The sequence below is a fragment of the Squalius cephalus genome (genome assembly GCF_949319135.1).
Source record: "Squalius cephalus genome assembly, chromosome: 3".
In the NCBI taxonomy this organism is placed as follows: Eukaryota; Metazoa; Chordata; class Actinopteri; order Cypriniformes; family Leuciscidae; genus Squalius; species Squalius cephalus.
The window spans coordinates 51,848,985-51,868,355 of NC_137124.1; the positions used below are offsets into that span (position 1 = coordinate 51,848,985).

The 19,371-nt window shown below is 38.1% G+C and overlaps 1 long non-coding RNA gene across 1 annotated transcript; it reads left to right on the forward strand.

Annotated features, from left to right (window-relative positions):
• Positions 1 to 1,895: 1,895 nt before the first annotated feature.
• On the forward strand, positions 1,896 to 4,705 carry LOC307156164. The gene is made up of 3 exons (XR_013820668.1): positions 1,896 to 2,140; positions 3,833 to 3,886; positions 4,678 to 4,705. It is a non-coding gene; the product is annotated as an uncharacterized lncRNA (long non-coding RNA).
• The last annotated feature ends 14,666 nt before the right edge of the window (positions 4,706 to 19,371 follow it).

Genomic DNA, 19,371 nt, shown 5'->3' on the forward strand with positions numbered 1-19,371 from the left:
TCTGATTATAACATATTGCAAATTATCCGTATATATTCGTAGATTAATAAGCATATAAATTGTTAAAATAAAATCATCCTCTGTTCTCAGAGGATTGCCAGGTGTGGTTTTGTTTGGGGGGATATTTTAGCTCTCACAGTCCTAAACTGTGAGCGTTCCCTATGCTGCTGCTGTCCTCTGACTCTCTGCTATTTCATGGTGCTCATGAAAGGTCAGAGGACTCCCTGAACAGAGCCATACCGCCAAATTTCAATTCAGGAACATCAACTTGTTTGCAATCTATTCAATAAAAATTCTTAAATTATTTTTATTGTCTGTGTGTTCTTGACTTAATGGACCTGACAGAAATTGAGCGTCAGCGTCAGTTCTGGCAGGCCAGGTAGTCAAGATGCTGCTAATGCTATTTGCTAACAACACTGTCCTGTCAGCTGATTTGCTCCAGCTGAGCTGCATTAGCTCGTTAACTCCCCTCGCTGCTCAATGGCCAAGCTCAAACAAGGCGCCCTATTTAAAGCACATTCAGTTTGATCATACATGCTTGCTGCTCGCTTCTGCTGCCCGCCACCTCCCCAGCTCCTCCTTATGCATAATGTGGCATTTGCTTTATGTCATTTTGCCTGCTCTGTTCACAGGGGGATATTTTAGCTCTCACAGTCCTAAACTGTGAGCGTTCCCTATGCTGCTGCTGTCCTCTGACTCTCTGCTATTTCATGGTGCTCATGAAAGGTCAGAGGACTCCCTGAACAGAGCCATACCGCCAAATTTCAATTCAGGAACATCAACTTGTTTGCAATCTATTCAATAAAAATTCTTAAATTATTTTTATTGTCTGTGTGTTCTTGACTTAATGGACCTGACAGAATTGTTTTGCTGGTCATTTGTCAATGGGTGATTGGAAGTAAGCTAATTTATTTAACCTAAAAGAATGCACTGTACTGTTAATCAGTGACGTCACTTACAAATAGTGATAAAAAAAGGTGATTTCAGGAGCAACAGAAAAAAAACCCTCTATTGATTAATCATGATACTAATTTCATATGCATTTATTTCACAATACATTATCTTAAGAATTATATATATATATATATATATATATATATATATATATATATATATATATATAATAAAATAAGTTCTGCTCTAGCTTGTAAATGTTCTATTGTAAATCCTATGTAACATTGTTGGCTCTGTGACAAATTGCATGTTATGTTCTAGATCAGTGGTTCCCAAACCTGTCCTGGAGGACCACCAACACTGCACGTTTTCTTTTTCTCCCTAGTCAAACACACCTGATGCAACTCATCAGCTCATTATCACATGGGTTAATGAGCTGATGAGTTGAATCAGGTGTGTTTGACTAGGGAGAAAAAGAAAACGTGCAGTGTTGGTGGTCCTCCAGGACAGGTTTGGGAACCACTGTTCTAGATCATCATGCTGAAGGCCTGCTGCACCCCCGTCCAAGAGAATCTCCTCGGCAACCATATGACTAGTAAGCAAAACCACCTCAAACATAGTGCACTACTGTTCAAAGGTTTGGGGTCTGTAAGATTTATGCTTTTGAAAGAAGTCTCACATTTTAAAATCATTAACCCCAGGTTTTTTCATTGAGATTGTCCTTGAGAAGCATGTAAGCTAAATAATCAGATAAATAATAGGCGACAAATATAATGTTATAATGGTTGTAGTTATAATAATTAATTTAACTATTATGATAACAGGATATCATGGTTATTGGTATATTTTATTTTATTTCTCTAGGTCTGGTTTGAATTATGTTGGCCAATGAGACAGACACCATACTGTCCAACTCAGGGTTATTTATTTTGTATGCATTTTTTTTTACTGATAAATACTGAAATTCTTTTTACTTTTAAATGCTAAATGTGGTTCAGGCACGCAAGTTATTTTTCACAGATATCGGGCCAGCTTATAAGTATGAGTATACTCATAGCTCATACTCTTAGCCTTTAAAATGTTTGAATTGATATCCTCAATGCAATATCAGGGGGTAAAGATATCATTAGAGTTCTTAAACTTATGGCTATGCTCTTGTTATCAGATGAGATACAATCCCTAGCGTTTGGCCCTGTATTCTTCAGGACAAGACCTTGATGCCATCCACACTCAGTAGATGAAGAAGGTGAGTTTCACAATAGCTGCCACTATCACAAATCAAGAGACTGAACACAACAGGCTTTCATCCATATGAACACACCCATATGTAGGCATGGGTACTGAAACAATACTAATACTTATATTCACTTAAACACAGTTTATGTCTTAAAGGTATAGTGGAGGATCTTTCCGAATTTTAGATAAGAACCGCCCTCTCCACTTTTTAAAAAAATGCACATGCGCAACACTCTGCTCCCGAGAGGGAACGGCTATTAAACGTGTGCGAGGTTCTCCTCGTGCACGCTCTGTTAACAAGTTGCTGTCGGCATCGCTCATACAACATTACTTTCCAAAAGAAGATTTGCACTTTTTCTCCAAATAGCATGCCAAACTTTACCTGTCGAGTAGAAACCTTGCGACTGAGGCATCAGTGGAAAGCCCAACCTGTGTTTTCAGTGCACGCCATCGTGTGAAACAATCTCCCAAAAACACTGGTCTTGTTTCTCTCTTCTGAGGCCTTTCTCTTCTTCTCATACACTTCGTACAAACTTTTTCTCTTGCGACCCTCAGACATTTTCAAACGACCCGGTGAAACGGCGAGCTGACCAGGAGCTATGAGGTTGTGAAACGAAGGTTTTTGCTCCTGTAGAAGCTATAAGTTAGTATGAAATCAACCTTGTTTTAAGAAAAACATGTTTTATCCGCGATCTTATGAAAAAAAACTACACTACCCACAATCCTAAGCATAGCAGCAACGTCTGCTGATTGGTCCAACTCGCTGTTACCATAGAAACGTTTACCTAACTGGCAAACGGCCCGCCGCTGTTGTTGTAGTTTACCGGGTTGCTCTGCGTCAGGACGTAGACAGCCATACCTCAGCTTTCACGCTTTTCCACTTGAGAGTTTTCATTTACCATCCGAACCACATCGTCATATGTGACTTCAGGCAGGTTGCGGAGAGATTTGGTCCAGCGGTATCTATCGGACTCCGCCATTGTAAAGAGCTAACCGGAAGAGCCGTATCCCTACTAAAAGACGTACTTCCGGTCTTCAATTTTTTCGTGATATAGGCCTATTGCAAGCATAGGTAAAAAAATGTAACAAAGATGTAAAATAAAAATATTCCACGTAAGTCTAATTTAGGTACAGAAATTGAGTAATCAACTGTAAAATAACATGGCATAGTCTTTACATAGCCTGACTTCACAGAGGCCTATACTGCAATATCACTACCACAGATAGGTATGAATGATAAAACAATATGTTCATGGCTTTAATGCATCACATAACATGCGTGTTTATCACAGTGTGTCAGGATGTGTGTGTCTTGCACCTGTTTTATGAGGACACCGTTTTATGAGGACATCATAAGTACATGTTCCTGATGTTTAACTTGACTAGAGAATCTCAGTGTGTTGTGTTAGTTTGACAGAATCCTGGTCTATGAGGACACTAGTTTTACCGGGACACACATAATGGAATATTAGGATCGATACTGATAACCCATAATTCACAGCTCATTGTGGCTAATACCAATATCGAAAACTATTTGTGCTTGTTAGATTAAATATAATATATTATATTAAATTAAATATAATCATTGAAGAAGTTGGTAAAAATAGCAACCTCTGTTGAAATTGGCTTTCAATAAGTAATACTAAAATTAGTATTTATTTGTCTTTTATATTTTTTATTTGCTCTTCTTTCCTTTTTTCAGATGATAACTGAGAATAATCAGATGAAACCTGAACAAGATAGAGCAACTCTAAAGGTATCTAAGAATTTTATAATATAAATGTCTTACTGTGTTTCCCAACGTTTTGATTGTTAACAGCCTAGTGTCTTATTCTAATTGAATGTATTGATAATTGAATATTTTGAAATGAAAGATGGAGCATAGGCCTACATTTAATAAAATTCAGGAAAAAATATCCTTTATAAAGGTAAAAAGGTTTTCCAACAGTGATGCAATGAAACATTGATAATTTAAGTTCTAAGGGAGTAAAGCCTCTGTTTAGGTTATTTAGGAAATGTAATTTTGCCAAAAGAAGAATTTCTTTTAATTTAAATAAATGTTAATTTTAAAGCAGCCTACTTCAGTGCGATATGTTAATGTAATAGTAATGTTTTCTTATAATATCTTTGTACTTTTACATTTCATCATATCATTGGGTAACTGTTGAGCAGCTTTTTTTGCTCGAGACCCAGCTTTCTTTCCCATTCAATAGTGCTGTGGCTCTGCAGTTTGATACTATTATGGGCGTCTGTTTTTAAGAGCAAAAACGCTAACTTGACTAAATTTCGGTGCATCCCTAACCTGAACTATGTTTTATAATTTAAAACCTACACCTGGAGAAGGTTAAATAACAGATGACTGTAATGCTATGAACATTACATGACTAGTGGACAAAGTTCACAGCTGGCAAGATCTTGAATCTGCTCAAAGTACGCCCAAAGATGTTGGATGAATATATTTAAAAATATAGTGTATGGATAATCTTATGCACTGGTAATGTGGTTTAAGAGGTACATTGTCCTAATGAATTCTCCTTCTTTTTGCAGGTCTAATCATTCAGCCCCAGTGAAGCCATACAATGTAAAAGAATAAATGTGAATCAAATAATAAAAACGTAATATTAATGTTTTGTGTCAGATGTTTATTTCCATATGGGTTGAGTAAAAAAAAACGGTCTTAATACTGTATATCATTTTTATTTCAGGTGCATGTTCTTCATTCTTTGCTAAACAAAACCTGAGCTGTAAGCTATTGAAAAGTTGGTGTGCAGCTTATATCAGTTGTGTATAATTGTAATAATAATTCAAATTAATTAATTAAAAACTATAATTAATGTCCTAATTATTAACAGCTAAATGCATTAAACCTACAAATCTTAACCAATACAAAAAACTGTAATGGAAACCATTAAATATGTGCAATTCAAGATCAATACAAATTTGTAATGAAACCATCAGAACCAATACAAAACTGTAATGGAAACCATTAAATATGTGCAATTCAAGATCAATACAAATTTGTAATGAAACCATCAGAACCAATACAAAACTGTAATGGAAGCCATTCAAATACATGACCAATACAAATTTGTAATGAAACCATCAGAACCAATACAAAACTGTAATGGAAACCATTAAAATACATGACCAATACAAATTTGTAATGAAACCATCAGAACCAATACAAAACTGTAATGGAAACCATTAAAATACATGACCAATACAAATTTGTAATGGAAACCCTTAAAACCAATAAATCCTAATGGAATATGGCCCAAAACACACTACGTAATGGACTCCACTTGGTAATGGTTTTAATGGTTAACGGCTAATGGTTTGTAATGGTTTTGTAGTGGAAACCATTAGCAATTCTGTAATGGTTTCTATTGTTTTTTTCAGCAGGGAATTAACGTGAACGTTTATTCATTAAACGTATCTCGAGTCAGCGTCATAAGAATAACGTTAAAACCGAAGAAGTTAACCTGATCAACAACAAACTTAAGTGAATGTAAGGTACATGTAAAGGGATTAATGTGATTAATGGTAACGTTAGCTAACAGTTGTGACTGGCGACACAAACCGGGACACTCAGGGGGGGGGGGGGGGGGGTTTGCATGATTTTCCAGCGCTGTTTTTCCTTTATATTTAACTGAAATTTTTAACTCTAAAAAAAAATTATCTTGCAAATAAGTGTATTGTGATTGTCAAAACATTTTAGTAACTAAACTGAATTGTATTAGGTTTAGTGACAACATGTTACAATGTTTATATGGTACAATTTCTGGTAAGATACGTTTTTTATTATTGCTTGAAACAAATTTCAGGATTTCAATTCAGTTCAATTCTTGTGATTTGATTTAATTGACTGATTTGGATAAATATTAGAAGATAGGCATTAATTTTTCTCAAGAAAAAAATCTCACCTAATGCTGTAAACATACAGAGAGCCTTATCAGCGGGTAAAATTATTTAAGGTTAAAATAACTTTATTTAACAAATTAAATATAATGCATTTTTTTATTATAATAACAACTTTATTTAATGATAAGTAAATATAATAAATATGTAATATAGTAGCCTATGTTTAGCAAAATACTCTCTATAGCTCTTTTTTTCTAGCTAACTAACGTGCTATAGCCTATTATGGTCATCAAATGGCTTTCCTGAGGTAAATGTTATGTGACAATTGTTCTCCAGCTGTTTTATTGACCCTTTCCGCGGTTGAAAAACACTGATTGATCGATATTATGTATGATGAATATACATTTCGGTAAGTTGTACGTTTTATTTTAACGTTGTTCATTCGTGTTTATTTACTATTAGCTAGAGGTGATCAGTTCACGTGCCGCTAGGGATCTTTCACGTCACATTTACAAACGCCAAAACGGTGTTTATTGTTTGAATTTCGTAATAAAATTGACAGAATCTGAGAGCTGAGATTTTTTTTATATCATAAGTAACCTGCTCTGACTAGTCTGTCGGTCTCCGTGTCCTCTTTGCTTCGCGATTTTTCAACCGGGACGGGTGGCAACCCTACGACACACACAATGGTCATTTATTTATGGCTAGTATGTATAGTAGTTGCTGCATTGGTGCCAATCGGTTGATGTTGGTTCTTGGTTGGTTTTCAAAAAAGTGTAGTAATAGCCAGAGGACACTGGGGGGCAGTAAAAAAAAAAAAAATTTCGTGGCGTTAAAGGACAAGTTCGGTATTTTACACATAAAGCCCTGTTTACAGATCGTTTCTGATGAAATAGAACGGTTAAGATTAAACTTTTGACAGATGCTGCTGTCGCGAGAATTTTAGGTTTATTTCGCTTCCCACCCCCCCTCAAGAATGGTAGTCTATGTGCACTGGAACAATCCTTCCTAAAACGCATTAAACTTTCATTTAAAAAGAGATGAAACTCACCGAGTGGTCAGGGGTGTTCACTGATATGCTCATACAAAAATCGCTGCAAAAGATGCTTTCCAACAGGTGTTTTACCATTCGTTGTAAAACTGTGGATCTATTTTTCCAAACGTCTCACACCCGTAGATTCTTCCGTTGAGAGCTTGAATAATAGACACTCCAGCCCAGTTGGTGGCGATAATGCGCATTTGCCAATTGCAAGCAAACCACTGGCATTTCACTGAATACACAGAAGAAGCAGAAGAAGAAGCGGCGGAGTAATACCGTACCTCACACAGCACATTCAATGCAAGTCAATGGAGTTGGACAAAAACTATGATAAAACCTGTTGGAAAGCATCTTTTGCAGCGATTTTTGTATGAGCATATCAGTGAACACCCCTGACCACTCGGTGAGTTTCATCTCTTTTTAAATGAAAGTTTTATGCGTTTTAGGAAGGATTGTTCCAGTGCACATAGACTACCATTCTTGAGGGGGGAGGGGAAAGCGAAATAAACCTAAAATTCTCGCGACAGCAGCATCTGTCAAAAGTTTAATCTTAACCGTTCTATTTCATCAGAAACGATCTGTAAACAGGGCTTTATGTGTAAAATACCGAACTTGTCCTTTAATAGTGTTGACACACTATTGAATCATATTGTAATGATTATTATATCAACTGGTAACGTATATTGTGATAAAGATTGTTGACCATAATGTCCGGCCCTACCCTCATGCCAAACCTTGACTCACTCACAGTAAATGAATGGATCGACTTAACCAGTTATATTAATTTGTACTATCTTGATGCAAGATACTGACACCGCTTCAAAGAGGGAGATTGCACTTCAATGTCTCATCCTTTACATGGGAGAAGCAGTGGAGGACCACATCAAATTTCCTGGTAAGACAAGATTACTTCAGAGATGTGAAAATGCTAGCTAAGGCTGTCCATTTCAAAATTAGACATCAGACTATGTTCAGATATGTCTGAAAACAGTCTGAAGGCTGATTTCAAATAGAGATACAATTCCTTTCTGCTAAAATCAGAGTCCCATGCGCTGGTAAGTTTATGCGACTTATATTTATGTTTCAACAACGAATTGGAGTAAAATGTATTATTTATCCTGTTGGTCAACTTTTAAGATCACTTGGTCTCAGTTTTCACTTTTATGCAGATGACACCCAGGTTTATATACATTCAAAACCTGATGTTAATGTGGCTGTGTCCTTTCTTTCTCTATGTATTTCTGAGATTAAAAAATGGATGTCTAGGAATTTTCTATGTCTAAACAGTGACAAGAGGTAATGCTCATTGGTTCACCACACCAGCTACGGAAGGCTGGGTTTCCAACTTTAAGTGTAGATGGTTCTACACTGCAATTTCAAACAAAATTAAAAAATTTGGAGGTGATATTTGATACTAATTTAACATTTGTTCCTCATGTTCAGAGCACTGTCAAGACATAATTTTTTCATCTAAAAAATATTGCCAGATTGCACCCTATGTTGTCACTCCCAGTGGCTGAAAAGTTAATTAACATCTTTGTATTCTCTCGCATTGATTACTGCAATGCTTTGCTGGCCGGGGTCTCAAAAGCTACCCTTAATAAATTACAATTGGTTCGAAAGTCTGCCACTCGAATCCTGTCTGGAAACAGGACAAGGGATCATATCACTCCTGTATTGGAATCTTTACTCTGGCTCCCTGTCAGACTCCGTGTTGATTTTAAAATCCTTATGCTTACTTATAAGGCTTTGCATGGACTGGCACCTCATTATCTCTCTGAGCTTTTAACCCCTTACACACCAGCACATGATCTCCGCTCCTCGGAAACTGGCCTTTTAATTGTTCCGCTTACTCGTTTAAAATCCATGGGTTATACTGTAGGGCTTTTTCTTCAATTGCTCCAAAATTTTGGAATTCCCTGCCAGCTGAGATTAGGCAAGCTAATACCTTTAGGGGCGGTTTCCCGGACAGGGTTTAAATTAAGACAGGAGTAGGCCTTAATCTAGAATAGTGATTAATTAAACTAATTAAACTAATTAATTAGACTAATTAAAAAATGGCTTTCTGTAACACAGATTAAGTACGGATTAGTTACACCTGGACTATGGAGTCCTGAACTAAAATAAACCAGATTAATTTAAAACCAACTGTGCTAATCTGAATTAGCATGATAGAGGTTGCCTATAAAACATGGAATGAACCAAGAAAAGCTTAAAATTGCATGGAACTGAGAAGAAAATCCAAGGAAACAATGGAATCAGAAAAAGACTGCAATCAAAAAAAAAATTTACTAAACAAGAGAAAATTATTTTAAGCAAGCTAAATAAACTGCACACACCAGCTATGGAATAAAAGAGAAGAAATGCTGGAAGTCTGTTCGTAATATACACTCACCTAAAGGATTATTATGAAAACACCTGTTCAATTTCTCATTAATGCAATTATCTAATCAACCAATCACATGGCAGTTGCTTCAATGCATTTAGGGGTGTGGTCCTGGTCAAGACAATCTCCTGAACTCCAAACTGAATGTCAGAATGGGAAAGAAAGGTGATTTAAGCAATTTTGAGCGCGGCATGGTTGTTGGTGCCAGACGGGCCAGTCTGAGTATTTCACAATCTGCTCAGTTACTGGGATTTTCACGCACAACCATTTCTAGGGTTTACAAAGAATGGTGCGAAAAGGGAAAAACATCCAGTATGCGGCAGTCCTGTGGGCGAAAATGCCTTGTTGATGCTAGAGGTCAGAGGAGAATGGGCCGACTGATTCAAGCTGATAGAAGAGCAACTTTGACTGAAATAACCACTCGTTACAACCGAGGTATGCAGCAAAGCATTTGTGAAGCCACAACACGCACAACCTTGAGGCGGATGGGCTACAACAGCAGAAGACCCCACCGGGTACCACTCATCTCCACTACAAATAGGAAAAAGAGGCTACAATTTGCACAAGCTCACCAAAATTGGACAGTTAAAGACTGGAAAAATGTTGCCTGGTCTGATGAGTCTCGATTTCTGTTGAGACGTTCAGATGGTAGAGTCAGAATTTGGCGTAAACAGAATGAGAACATGGATCCATCATGCCTTGTTACCACTGTGCAGGCTGGTGGTGGTGGTGTAATGGTGTGGGGGATGTTTTCTTGGCACACTTTAGGCCCCTTAGTGCCAATTGGGCATCGTTTAAATGCCACGGCCTACCTGAGCATTGTTTCTGACCATGTCCATCCCTTTATGACCACCATGTACCCATCCTCTGATGGCTACTTCCAGCAGGATAATGCACCATGTCACAAAGCTCGAATCATTTCAAATTGGTTTCTTGAACATGACAATGAGTTCACTGTACTAAAATGGCCCCCACAGTCACCAGATCTCAACCCAATAGAGCATCTTTGGGATGTGGTGGAATGGGAGCTTCGTGCCCTGGATGTGCATCCCACAAATCTCCATCAACTGCAAGATGCTATCCTATCAATATGGGCCAACATTTCTAAAGAATGCTTTCAGCACCTTGTTGAATCAATGCCACGTAGAATTAAGGCAGTTCTGAAGGCGAAAGGGGGTCAAACACAGTATTAGTATGGTGTTCCTAATAATCCTTTAGGTGAGTGTATATATGTGTGTGTGTGTGTGTGTGTGTGTGTGTGTATCCAAGTAATACACGTGTCCACTTTGAAACACAATGTTAATCTGAAGTTTAACCTGCCTCCTGGTAGGTTTAATTTAAGCCTCGATTTAGTCCTGGAGTAACTCTAGTCTTCCTCCAGGAAATCATCTTATTAAACTCTGGACTAAACTAAATCTATTTAAAGTAAAGCCTTGACCGAGAAAGCAGATTTCTGTTAATCTGGTTTAAAGGGCAATTTTAGTCTAGGATTAGGCTTAATCTCTGTTCAGGAAACCGCCCCATAGTGTTTTTAAATCATCCCTTCAAACTTATTTTTTTAGGGTAGCTTTTATATTTTTATATTATTATTAATCAGACTTTTGATAGTATGTTTTTATTTGGTATTTTATTTTCATTCTTTTCATTACCCAAGCTGCATCGATTCCATCGATCAGAGATGCACAAGCTGTACCCACAAACATTGGCATCATACTTGAGGGACGAGGTTCTGAGCGACTTGCTGTCTGTCGCAAATGCTGTTGCCATTCTCCTGGGCCTTCTTAATGCCTTCAATCTGGAATATCCCAAGACATTGAAACTGACATTTGAATATATCCAGAAAGTCATCATGGAGCTGGACCCAAAAGGCCTGACCAACAAAGTCAAGAGGCTCTATGACCAGCTCTACAATAAATCTTAATTCAGGGTTCCCACACATCCCAGTTTACTCCTGTCATGGTCAATAAACAGTGGATTAAAATGCAAGTAAAACTCAGTTTATTGAAATATAGTTGATGATAAAGTAGTGAGAGGTCAGAAGCAAGAGTCCAGGAACAATCGCCCTTGGTAGCGCAGGGACGCTGATGGACAACCCAGTCAGTCGCGATGGTGAAAGATGATGGGATACTGATGTGCTGGCTGCCAGGACTTGGGGACCCGAAGAACAAAAACTCTGTGGAAACATGCAGAGTGCAGAGGACAGGAATACTGGATACAGATGCAAACACGGTAGAAACGAGGACAGGCAGGAGACAAACACACCAGGAACATCCAACAACGATCTGACAAAGACAAGACGAACCTGTGAGTATAAATAGGCATTGCTGATCAGCTGCAGCTGCGCCGCTGATCAGATACAGGTGGAGCCGCTGATCAGCGGTACTGATCAGTGACCACGCCCACCCTCACACACAACAACACATAGCGAGAAAAGAGTCAGTGAATTCATGAACCGTGACAACTCCCGTAAATTGTCATGTTTGAGTGGCTGGCTATGGTTTGGCGTTCTACACAATGCTACGTGCTGCAGCGTTCTGAAAGCTGCCAGTTTACACCAATTAGACGAAATGGGACGGTGTATAGCAACAACTCTGTTTTCAACAATGTTTTTTTACAGTTGGATATCATTTGTAGCATCATAAAATACAATGAGGACAGAGATAGTGAGATACTTACTACAACTGCAGTGTTTCCCCTACAATGTATTAAGCAGCGGCGCAGCGCCGCCGCTGGATTTTCAGCGCCGCTGCAAAATCTTCACATGATCAGTATATCACAACATTCACTTACACACCTAAAAACACGTGAAACTTGGCGACCGGCGACGCTGCTAATGCGATGGCTCTGAATCCACTTGTTGACAAGAAAGGAGGAAAGAGCCACAAATGGAAATATTTTATGTCATGTTGCCATAAGGGGCCGTTCACATAGCGCGTTTTTTGCGTTTGCAAATTCGTTATTTCAAATGTGGGCGCGCGGCAAGCGCGCTCATAAGGGCCTGTTCACATATCGTGTCTTTTGCACGCTCAAGTTCGTTATTTCAAATGTAGGCGCGCGGTATGCGCGCTCATAATAGAAGCGACAAGGCGCGCTCGTTTTCTCAGGCGCGCCTCTGTTCATGGTTGCATAGCAATATGTGATGCTATGTGTGATATGTGATGCTCTTTTTTTTGTGCTTATGGTAAATCTTTGATTAATAAAAAGTTAAAAACGAACATCATGTAATAATATTTCACAATATTAGGCTACAAATACAAAAGAAATCCTGTTTCTGACCAGTTCAAGGTACGTGCTGCAATAATCATGCCTTCTGTTGATCGTATGTCAAATTTCTCAAAATGTCCATTTCTATCCACAAAACTTGCCAGAAGTCATGGTTTAAGGGGTTATTTGCAAAAAAAAAATCTTCCGAGGGTGCATGCCCCCGGACCCCCGAGCGCGGCTTGGTAACAACCTCCGGCACGTAACAGCACCGCTGCTGGAAAAATTTATAGGGGAAACACTGAACTGCATTTCTACTACTTCTCTTCGTTCCCTATGGGACATAAGGCTTCAATGAGCACTCCCCACTGCATTCGATCCCTGGCAGCATGTTGGGCCTCCCAGGTTTTCTTTTGCCAGGTGGTGTCCATCTTAGGGCGACTTTTGTGATGCTGTCCTGCTCCATCCTCAACACATGTCCTTGCCATCTCTGACGTCTGTGTGTAATCTCCTTGGTAATGCTTCGGCTTCCCGTTTTCTTGTACAGTTCATTGTTGGAGATCTTAATAGGCCAAAATATCTGGCATATTCGTCGGAGGCATCCATTATGGAACACTTTCATTCTCTTCCAGTTCCAGTTTTGATAACTCGCCAGCTCTCTGAGCCGTACAGCAGAACAGACTTTACATTGCAGTTATATAGGAGCATCTTCATTTTAAGGCTGTATTGTTTTGATCTCCATATAGAACGGAGTTGGGAGAAGGCAGCCTGAGCCTTTCCCAGCCTTGCTTTAATATCTTTAGATGCCCCGTTGTCCTTACTGATAAGACTGCCCAGATAGGTGAAATCTTCCACAAACTAAAGTGGTTCCTGATTAACAAGGATGGGTGCTGTGGGGATGGAGTTAACACACATCACTTGTGTTTTGGAGGTGTTAATACTGAGCCCAACTTGTCTGGCAAAGTTGTTCAGCCTATCAGTTTTAGCCTGTATGTTGTACTGGTTGGTTGATAGGAGAGCAAGATCGTCAGCGAAGTCAAGATCTTCCAGCTGGGAGAACAGAGTCCACTGGATGCCGTCTGGGTCTGTCTGCTATGGTGTTGGTTGTAATCCAGTCTATGGCGACCAGGAAGAGGATAGAGGAGATGATACACTCCAGACTGCACGGAAAACCTTTCAGAGAGGTAATTTCCCATAATGACACTATATTTAAAATGTTCATAGAATGTTTTTATGATTGAATGATCTTTGATGGTATTCCATAGGAGTGCAGTATCTTCCAGAGGGTTTTTTCGGTGAACACTGTCAAAGGCCTTCCTGAAGTCCTAGAAGTTGACGTAGAGGGGTGTATTCCATTCCAAGCACTGTTCTATGATGTTACGCAGAGCAAATATCTGGTCAATACATCCTCTTCCCTTCCTGAACCCTGCTTGCTCCTGTCTAATCCTGGTGTCAATGGCTGTCTCCATCCGGTTGAGAAGGACTCTGCAGAACACCTTGCTTGGGATAGACAGAATGTTGCCTTTCTTGGGGACTTTGACAATAAGACCTTTGGACCAGTTTTCAGGGATGGTGTTACGGTTCCAAATGTTTTGGAATAGGTCTGTCAGCACTCTTGTTGATGTTGGAATGTCGACCTTGTCGACCTTGAGCATCTCACCATGAATAGCATCTATGCCACATGTCTTGCCACTCTTCAGGGCTTGGATGGCAGCTTTAACCTCAGCAGAGTCAGGGGAGTTGGTGTTGATTTCCAGGATATCCTCTGTTGTTGTGATGTTGGCTGGTTGTTCAGGCTCTGGGAGGTTGAGTACTTCCTGGCAGTGTTGAACCCATCTGTCTGCTTGTTCACTCTCTGATGTACGTTGCCATTCTTGTCCCTAACATGGGTAGTTTGGTTTGTACATCTGCCGCAGAGTCACTTTTTGTGATTTTGCACACTGTGCCCAGGTTTCCATAGGCTGCATCTTTCTCAGCTTCACTTGCCAGGTGTTCAACAAAGACCCTTTTGTCTTTTCTAGCACTCCTCTTCACCTCTCTGTCCTTGTTTTTATAGGACATCTTGGTTTTCTTGAGGAGTCATTGGGACTTGGTGTTCAGCATCTTTGCCTTCTGCTGTTTCCTCTCTTCAACTTTCAGCCAAGTGTTAGCGGATATCCATTCTTTGGCCCCTTTCTGCTTGAAGCCCAGGACTTTTTGTGCTGTTTCATGGTTTTGATAGCTTTCCATTTGATGTTTATGGTGGGTTCTTCTTCCATTTCGGAGGAAGCCTCTGGCTTGCTGAAGCGGTTTCTGAGTTCCAACACAAACTCCTTGTTTTTCTTTGGGTACTGGCGTTTTAGTGGTCACTATGGTCCTTCCATCGGGTGACTGCCTTGTGAGTTTATGGATGTTTTTGTGTGGAAAGATGGTGCCGCCGATGACCAGGTTGTTGCTCATGCAGAAATCAACAAGGAAATAGCAGGGTTTTGGCCTTCTCCTTGGAGATAAAAATGGCTACACCATGTGTATGGGTGTTCTTGTGGCCAGAATGGAGGATGACCGACCCTTCATGCAGGACTTGACGACCGGAGCCGATCCAGTGACTCTCACTTATCCCCAAGATGTCCAGGTGGTACCTTTTCATCTCACTGAGGACTTGTGCTGTCTTGGTGGTCTCCAACATGGTTCGGACGTTCCATGCTCCAATGTGGATCTTGGTTTTAGGCCCTAGTAGGCCCTCTTTCGCAATCCTGACTTCCCTTCGGATTTCATCAGGGGTCTGACACTGAAATTGTAGATGTGTGGAAGTAATGTATAATAAGTTAATAAATATCAATTTAATGAAAATTATTTGTTTGTTTGTTTTTTAAATTAGATTTTGGACAAGATTAAATATTAAGTAATGTTCCTTAATTGGAAACATGTTTTATTAATTTTTGTTTGTTTAAAATAAATAATTTCTATTAACTTGTATTTTTAAAAATGAGAAATAATTGTATAATTCAATCTATATATATATATTTGATTGGAGAAAACAAATAATTTCTAATATATATTTCTTAAATGAAAATTTTTGTTTTGATTAAATCTATATATTTTTGTTTAGATCAAAAATAGAATTTCAATTAATTGACTTTCTTCAACAAGAAAAATATACTTTGTGTTTTTTTGTTGTTAAAAACATTGTTAAATATAAATATTTTTCATTAAGAGCTCAACTAAGAAATATTTGTTTCGACGAATGTAAAATTTCAAGGTTACACACAGGCCAGCGCATGGGCATTAAACACAAATCTCAACCAGTCACCAGACCACTCTTCAAGTCTACGTTCCGTGGATCACTTTCCTGCACCGGAGAGAATCATTGGATGCATCGCAGATAAACTGAAGTAAGTGAAACAAACAACCATTTAAATGTGCTGCTGTATTAAGTAGCCTGTAAATTTTGTGCCAGACATGTTGCTCTACTGACTTTCTCTAGTAGATAAGTACATGTACGTTAGTTTGAAAATGTTAACTTGGTGTTAGCTAGCTTAGTTTACACTAGGTAAGTTAACGTTAATATGTCGACGTTAATCGCAGCCGACAGCGAACAAACAGCGCTACAGAGCGCGTTTCGTCACTAACTTGAATGAGAAGCAGCAGAAAAAGACGCAGCAGAATACTCAGGTTGTCCCTGACTCTGCAAACGTGGAGAAAAACATGCTGTCTGAACGACGCCTCGGACATCGTAACGTTAGATATTTCCCCTTACCTAGCTGCTTTGATGCTCTTATCCACAGCTCTTATCTTATACTAACTAGCATGGAAACAAGCTATGGTAAAGTCAGTGAATAAAAGACTAACACAATGATGAACAAGTAAAAATAACAATCGCAATAACATGTGGTTTTACTGAATAATTAAGTAAATATAATTTAATATAAAATATAATATAAAGAAACCATTGCTTGACTTGCTACTCTCTGCTGACTCAGACGACAACATCTTCCGATCCTACGTCGGCCAGCCACTGTAGCTTCTCCTTCGAGTTTGCAAATGGAGGGTTAGGCCGTAAGTGACTGACTGTTTGCAATTCGCAAATCTCACCACTAGATGCCACTAAATATTACACATTGCACCTTTAATATAGGGTTTTTGTTTAGTTTTTTTTTTCGAATGCACTCTGTTATACTCTTATACATTTGATTTTGCTGCAGTAAATTTGCATCAATTTATGGTTATTTGTAAAGCAAAAAGGACTGTGAGAACACCATAAACAAAAAACAAAACAAAAAAAAAAACGATTAAGATTTTCAATTGATATCTTTTACCAGTCTGACATACCTATTATCAGGAAGTGGTGGTGCTATCAGTTAATTCAGACATTTCCTCTGACAAGGTATGATATTGATAACTATACTTTTGATTAAAACTAAAAAAAATAAAGCAGTGCATGCCTAAAAACACTCTAATGTTTGTCACTTCCCACAGTCAAGTCCCACAACCAGTTACCAAGGAACAAATACCACCGAATCCAGATGACATGGAAGTCACTCCATCCGAGTCGGATGTCATGGAGATCACCCCAACACCAGATATCTATGTATGTAGAGGGAATGTTTATGTATTGTGTGATTTGTTTATTTATGTATTTACCTTTCCTGTTTCATAAAAGTTTTTATGAGCAGCACTTCATTAATTACATTATTATTGGAATTCTTATATTGCACACAGGACTCAGCAGTGATGAGAAACATTCAGCTGGCCTGTGAGTGGGTGGAGGAGAACCAACACCACTTTACTGGGAAGATTGCTCTGCCAAAGATCTTAAGGATGAAGAAGGATGATGCCTTGTTGGCTATCACAATGTTGTGATACTTGAACTTGTTTGTAAACTCCATGCGTTATGAAGGTGAAGGGTGTGAAGAAGAAATTTGGGCTCCCTTCCTTTTCACTTTTCAAAGAGTAGAGGACATGGGAGTTTTCTTGCAGGAAGTACGAGACAGAAGAAATATCCGTGTGTCTTGTTTGCACAACCCTCACTTGTGAATCTACCAGTGGGGTACTATAATGTAAATAAATATTGATTGAGTTTTGTAAAATACCATTACAATTTTATGTGAAGTGTGTTCTTGAAATATATTCATAATATTTGTTATTTTATCTTATTATACCATTAAAATGTTGTGTGTAAAAAAGTGTTGTGTTCTTGGAATATATTTATGTTATTTTTATATCTTCTTATAACATTTTATCTAGATTTAAGATTCATTTTATGAAGATGTTTTACATTTTAGATGAACATTTAGCTAATTAAGGCTAATAGAAACAAATAAATCCAACTCAACACTTGTAGGAGAGTGGGGTATGTGACTATTAAATTACATTTATCTTCTCCCAAATGATTTTGAAATGGATGCCTCACTAATCTCAGAGCACATTTGTTATCTTGTTTTTCCTCTAGTGTGGGAAGTCACATGGCTGGTTTTAGACTACTGGACTGCTTGTTTCCATTTCATTAAAATAGCTTAATGCATAGCCTATCACATGAAGGTTGAGTCTATCCAAAATTACAGTAAATATTCCATTTAAATTTACAATACAACAAATGAGAGAGGAAGAGCAGGTATTGCATACTGTGCCCATGAGGTTAACATTATTACAATGCATTCCTATTTAACACATATAAATGTTCTTTGCTAATTACAGTGGAAAATATAAGCTCAATTTAAAAACACAAGCACCTATCAATTATAATGTCATAATAGTAGTATTGTATAAATATTAATAATTGATATCGTCCTTGAATATGTTATATTTCACTAGTATCAGCATTGGGAATGTTTGCGCAACTTGCATCATTAAGCCAGTAGGTGGCGACAAGTGACTGTCTTCATGAGTGAACAATAGAACCATTAAATGAACAGATTGGTCAAAAAACAAGTTGCTGAAACCATTCTTTGATGCTCATATAAATTGCTCATTTGCCTCTGGACACAGAAGTATTGCATTGGCATTTGATTGAAATGTAACATGCAAAATAACTATGCAAAATAATCCTTGAATCATTTCTAATTGAAGGCCATTCCCGTTTCGAATATGTGATCGTGTTTTGTCAACAATAATCATTTCCATTTTGTAGTGTGGATCATTCATTGCAGCATTTAAACCGATTCTCATGTTTAAGAATCTGACAAATAATGTATGCCACTGCTACTGTTTACACTGCTACACCTTAAAATGCACATGAAGCCCTAAAATTACTTTTTTTTAATATTATTTACCTTTAAATTACTAGATTTGATCAATAAATAATAAATAAATAGTAATTTAAGCACATTCCTCACATTGTTTCAACTTAAAATAAATAACTCACAATTTCATGCCTAACCCTTTTAATTCAGCTCAAAATATCTTACATTGGATGTCTTTGCAGAAAAAAATAATATAACATGATATTTTATGACTCTTGCCACTAGATGGCCTTATAGCTCTATTTGGAGCAAATGAGTAAGTTTTTCTTCAGTATGCATTCATATGCACAATGTAGACATTATATAAAATATTTTTTTTGGTAAAGTATATTTTGAATTTTTAGCATTTTTAGGTTTTTCTATGTGTACTGAAGCGTTCCTCGCATTCGATTAATTCCTATGAGGGTCAAATTGACCCGCGAGGAAAGGATTTAATTACTTTTTTAAATTTCAGCCACAAAACTTTTTGTGTATTCGTGCTTCAAGTGCGACAAAAGTCATATAGGGTGTTGGACCCCTCTGCTGAACACTCAATT